The sequence below is a fragment of a genome, unplaced genomic scaffold (assembly GCF_019419815.1).
Source record: "Pyrus x bretschneideri cultivar Hongxiangsu unplaced genomic scaffold, Pyrus_bretschneideri_v1 Contig8, whole genome shotgun sequence".
Classification (NCBI taxonomy): Eukaryota; Viridiplantae; Streptophyta; class Magnoliopsida; order Rosales; family Rosaceae; genus Pyrus; species Pyrus x bretschneideri.
Window position 1 is genome coordinate 9,407,437 of NW_025999820.1, and position 6,401 is coordinate 9,413,837.

At 35.8% G+C, this 6,401-nt stretch overlaps 1 long non-coding RNA gene across 1 annotated transcript; it reads right to left on the reverse strand.

Annotated features, from left to right (window-relative positions):
• Positions 1-769: 769 nt before the first annotated feature.
• LOC125473047 lies at positions 770-4,083 on the reverse strand. The gene is made up of 2 exons (XR_007254967.1): positions 1,415-4,083; positions 770-1,328 (listed from the first exon to the last, which is right to left on the reverse strand). It is a non-coding gene; the product is annotated as an uncharacterized LOC125473047 (long non-coding RNA).
• Positions 4,084-6,401: the final 2,318 nt, after the last annotated feature.

The window sequence follows — 6,401 nt, forward strand, 5'->3', positions numbered from 1 at the left end:
GTTTGACATCACAAAATGTGCCTCTTCTTTTTTCTTAATTCTGATCTAATAGGGTGTTGTCTCTTATGTCTATTTGGTTTTAATTATAAAGGTATTTACATCTATTTAAGTGGTTTTTATGTTATATTTGAAAGAATTTATAAAAAAAAAAATGACATTTATGAAATTGAGTGTTAGATTTTGGCTATTATTGATAAATTCTCGTTTGGTTATATATTAAATCTTTTATAAAAAGAGAATTGTTATTAGCACTCCAAAAATCTCATTCTACACTCCAAACTTTCTATATTAGGAAAGAAAAATGCATTTGTCAGGAGTGTATAATGAAATTTTTGGAGTGCCAATAACACTTTCCTATAAAAATTGGCATTTTATGAAATTGAGGGCAAAAATTTGGCCATATATGATTAGAATTCTTACTCTATACCAAAAATTATTTATCTTTTTGGGTTAATCTCATTTTACTACCTGAAGTTTCTTGGTTTTCAACATTTAATACATCAAGTGTTCTTCATCCTAAAGTGGTAGCTGAAGTCATAAATTGGGACACTTTCATACATCACTTAAGGTTGATGTTAACTTAGCTATTAGCTGGTGACATGGTGCACAGGTGAACAGTGACTGGGTGCCACACATTTCAACTTTGATACCATGTTGAATCTTAGCTTGTAAGAAAACTAAGCGGTGTGAAAAATACATCCCTTAAGGTTGATGTAAATAAATAGCTCTGATACCATATTAAATCTTAGCTTGTAGGAAAACTCAGAGGTGTGAAAAACGCTTCTTCTCATTTCATTGACCTATTGAACAATACACACATTTCAGTATATATAGTTACAATTCAATTGTCATAATTGACGCTAACATTTACAGCTAATTACAAATAGCCCTGGACTGACTTATTCTAACTGTACAATTACTATTAGACTCTTTACCACGTGTCATGGGCCCACGTGGATACTAAATAAAGTAAAAATTAATAAATTTAAAAAAAATTACAAAAAGAGTAAAAAATATGGGCCTTTCCTGCCTCACCCTTAGCTCTCACCCAACCCTCCTTCCCTTCTTTATCCATTAGGGCTGGCCATACGGGTCTTGGACCTGTGGATTGAGACGGGTCCAAAATTTATGTACATAAAATTAGGGCTGGTTTGGGTCAAGATCCCGAACTGAAACCCCCACCCGAATCCCAAACCAAAACATTTCGGGATGAGATTTCATATCCCGAAACCGAACCAAAACTATTCACTTCCCGCGATTTGGGATTCCCAAAACTGTTTCTAGATTTTCGGGACACTTCGGGATTGGGCCTTGAAGCCAAAAAAATCCTGCACAGACGGATCAAAGTTTCACTGATTCATTCACATAAACATAAACATAAATATAATCAAACACAAACAGATCTTGCACATACCCATAAACTTCCACCATTCTTTACAATTTCGTGCACCGGTGACCCATCTCCAAGTCCCAAAGGCCTGCAGTCCTGCACAGCACCCACCCTAATCTGAAACCCCCTGCAATTCGTGCAGGTCGTATTTCCCCATCCCTTAAAATTTTATTCTACAAATTCGTGCACCCACCCACCCCAATCTTAATCTGAATGAACCTATAAATTCGTGAACCCACCCTTCCAAAGGCATGCAAGTCCTGCACTGCACCTACCCTAATCCGAAATCAAATCCCAAAATAGAGAGAAAACACAATTCAAGCAAAAAAAAAAAAAAAGAAAAGAAAAGGATGATTACGTTCCATTAATTAACCTCTCACTCTCGCACCAATAGGCATAGATTTCAGAAATTCAAAAACCCTTACCTGGATTTTGGGACTCGATTGGTGTCGGATTCGCGTCGTTGAATGAATGGGACGAAGGGCGGGAGGAGCGTCGTTGAAGTGGATAGAGGACGGGAGGAGCACCGTGACTCGAATCGATGGACGAGCGGAGCGGCGGGAGCACGAGAGCCGTTCGGGAGATTGAGTGAGAGTGTGAGCGCTCGGAATATTGAAGGAAGGGGGATAACAAAATGACCTAACTCAATGGACGGTTGGATTAGATCTTAACCAATCCAACGGTCCAAGTAATTTCTAATTATAAATTAAAATTATATATATAACATTCCATTCGGTTCGGGATTACCGAACGCATTCAAACTTGTGGCCGGATCCCAAACCAAAACTTTCGGGACAGGTTCGGTTTTCGGTACCAAGTGTTTCGAGAAATTCAGTTCGGATATTTTTCAGTCAAATTTCAAGACGCGTTCAGGACGGTTCAAGATTTTCGGGAAAAAATTCCACCCCTACATAAAATGGGGCAGGGCGGATTCCAGAAATTGTGGCAGTGGGGCCTCGATTCGAACTGTTGCTAACATTGGATTGGATTGGATTTATATCCACCGTTGGATTTCAGGCTCACTCTTCTCCTCTATCATCTCTCTCTCCCATTCATTCATGCCTCTGCACATCACCACCAATTCACTGACTCGACTCCGTCTTCGTTTCCCTCTTTCTGGTGACTTGCGAGTTGCGACCACCATCACGTCTCCTTCCTCTTTTGCTTTGGCTTTGCTGGATTTTGGGTCTCCTTGTAGGCAGAGACCTAGCAGGCGTATATTGCCCATTATCCCCAAAACCAAGCCTCGATACCGTCTTATCCCACGGTACAGCGGGTGGATCAAGCTGGGCCATCTTGAAGCGGAAAGTACGTGGTGGAAGAGCATGTGCGTTAGGCGGAGAAACCAGAAACGGCGCCACGTGTCGACAATCTCCTTGGCACGCGATGCTTCTACGTGGACAAGTTGGATCCCAAGGTCGGCTTACCAGGAAGGGCAATCTTGAGGCATCAAGCTATGTGCAGCAATTGATTGGACTTTTAGATCTTGCTTGTGGCATTTTTTTTTCCTCCCACTAAAAAGCTCTGATTTTAGTTTGTATCATATTATAAGTATATTAGCAGTGGCCTTCTTTCTTTGTTTGTAGATTTTGGGTTTTTTTGGGTTTAAGAGATGGATTGGGATTTTGGGTTTTCTAGGTTTTTTTGTCTGTGTTCATCGAATTTTGATGGCTGTTTTTGAACCGGTATCCCAATTTTTGTTTAAAATACTTTCGCGTTCTGTGATTTCCTCTCAATCCTTTTCATTTGAACGAGTTGCCGATTTTGTTTAGATTCTTTCTTTAAATTGGTTTTGGGGTGCTCTTTCTTTGATTTCGTTGGCATAGTGTTTAATAATTAGTAAATTTCCACATGTGTTTTCTTTAATTTACTTGATTTGGTGGTGGTAATCAACCTAAAACTTGGAAAATTGAAAATATTCACATGTTCTAACAAAAAAAAAAAAAAAAACAAAAAATTGTAAATAGACTTGTGGACCCGTTCCGAACTAGCCTGTTTCAAACAGGCCGGGTTTAGTCTGGTTCTAAGTTTCAAAACTCTTATACCCGGTCCGGCCCATCCATTGCATTTTAAAACAGATTAGTCCGGTTCCTCCAAGTTTGATGGCTGGGCCGGAGTCGCCACCGGCCGGCCCCGACAATTGTAGTGAAGTTGCCCAAACAAGATGATCTAATACAGTTGAATGCAAAAAGCTTCTTGTGGATGATAAATCTGGAAGAGAATATAAAGGATGATGCAGCAGAAGAGAAGAACATGGAAGGTTTGTGCTTCAATCCCTCGATAGGTTTGAGTCATTAAATTATATAGGGTAATTTTATTCACACCCCACAAATTTATGAAACCACTCCACATTAAAAATCCTACAAAATTCCAACTCAATAAACTTGATTACACACTAAAACCTAAGTAAAGAAAACTCAGCAAATATTAAGTGTATATATAGACTTATTTGAATATAAACTACATCACAAGAAAACTCATCGAAGATTAGTATAAGTAAAGATACAAGGTCAAATGGTGACGACACGATTCTAATTTAGTGAAGAAAAAAAAAATACCCACTAACATTGTCGTTGGTTTAAAAAAAAAAAATTAGTAAAAATTCTACAATACACTTGTATATGAGATGCATAAAATATTTAAATTGTTGGATTTGTATGGCTGTATGTTGACAGTTTCACTCCAACCTTTTATATAATAAAAACCCTAATTTTTAGATCTCAGACAACTAGGTTTTGGGAAACTTCATCATCCATTTTTATATATTTTGCTAACGGACGCGCATGTGAACGGATGACTCTGTAATATAAGACAGAAACAACGACGCTTTCATATGGGTATATATTTATGTCTTTGCGTCGGAGCCGTAAGCCAGCGATTAAAAAAAGTTAACAAGTGGAAATTAGCCGTAAGCCAGCGATTAAAAAAAGTCAACAAGTGGAAATTAAGGTTAAGTTATTATTGGCTGAAAGAATACTAAATTTTATGAACCAAGGAAAATACCTGGATCCTTCTTATGGGAACTGGGACTGGGAGTAGTCATTCACTGTTTGATATGTGCAGAAATCATTTTAATTATTTTTTAGTCAATGGTTTATTATTATTATTACTAACTATAATATAAGACAGAAGCAATGATGTCCTGTTATCTGATTAAAAAGACAATTAGGTTGGTGAGTCCACATTCATGCTGATCCATCGGATGCGGTAAGCCAACAATTAAAAAACTCAACGAGTGGAAATAAGGTTAAGCTATTATTGGCTGAAAGGATACAATTTTATGAAGGCTTTTTAGTTAAAATGGTAGATTTGCATAACTCCTTATTTTGGTCTTTGAGATTTGAAATCAATAGAATTAATCCTTGAGTTTGTCCACCATCAATTATTTTGATCATTCCTTGAAAAATCTCACTTAAATAAGAATACAATGACCAAAATGATTTTGTCATTTTGATTATTATTTAACATAATTTTGCAGGAAATGACCAAAATGATTGATGATGTACAATATCAAAGACCACTTCTATTGATTTCAAATCTCAGAGACTAAAATGATGTGTTATGCAAATCTCAGAGATTATTTTAGCTAAAAAGCCTTCATAAAATAGTATCCTTTCAACCAATAATAGCTTAACCTTATTACTAGTTGAGTTTTTTAACTGTTGGCTTACCGCATCCGATGGATCAGCATGTATGTGGACTCACCAACTTAATTGTCTTTTTAATCAGATAACAGCACATTATTGCTTCTGTCTTATATTATAGTTAGTAATAATAATAATAATAAACCATTGACTAAAAAATAATTGAAATGAACCATTTTATGAATAACGAAAATAATTGAAATGTAATGCTACAGAGACAATTCTTGAACCACATTCTGTAAATTTACTTTAAATGAAGTTGCTACATTAAAAAGTAATAGCTAGGTAGGAAAATGCTTGTTATAAATTACTTTTAAAATGAAGTTGTCATGAAAATTTTAATCCTTCAATTTGACCACATTCACGTTGAACGACACATAGTAGGTAGGAAGAAAAGCATGAGGATTGATATAACAATAGAGAGCCATTGTCCATACCGTACTGCATATTCCAATTCTTTGAGTGACTCTTTTCTTTTGCTTATTTGGCTTTAATTCTCCTATGGCCAATCAAGGGATTTTTTCGAACTCAAGGAGAGTATCTTGAAGTACATTCTCATGACTTTAATGTACTCTTTTTTCTACGATTAGGAGCACTTTTTTTCCATTAGGTTTTTGGTAACCTAATGAGGTTTTGATGAGACACATGTACTAGTCATATCTTTGTGAGCTTTAAAGATCCTCCTGAATATGTGAAACGCCGACATCCTGCATTAACTCACTTTTTTTCTCCTAAAGTCTATTGGATTATCGTAGCAAGGTTTTTGTAAGAAATTCATTTTTATATGCACCCCTACTCTGAGACTCATGTTAGCAATTATTATATATGCTGAGAATCGACAACAACAACTACCATCCCCTAATCATGAAAGACCTAATACTATTACTTCTTAAGTTGTATACACTAAAGAACGAGTGTTGTGAACATAATTATTAATTAGAAATATGAGTATGTAAACTTAAAGTAAAATCCGATTATGATTTGACGATCAAATTTTCATAGGTTTGTATTGCAAGGCAAGAAAATTTATCATGATTACTGTAAGTAAAGATACAAGGACAAAGGATGAGGACACAATTCTAACTTAGTGAAAAAAATTTACCAACTAACGCTATCATTTGTATAAAAAAAAAATTAGTGAAAATTCTATAGTACACTTGTTTACGCCATACATGAAACATTTGAATTGTTAGATTTGTATTGCGGTATCTTGACAGTTTCAGTTTAACTTTTCAAATAAGTATTATAATAAAAAGTTAAAAACCCTAATTTTTAGATCGCAAACAACTAGGCTTTGGGAAACTTCATCCTTCATTTTTATATTATATATTTTGTTTACGGAGACGCATGTGAACGGCTGACTGTAA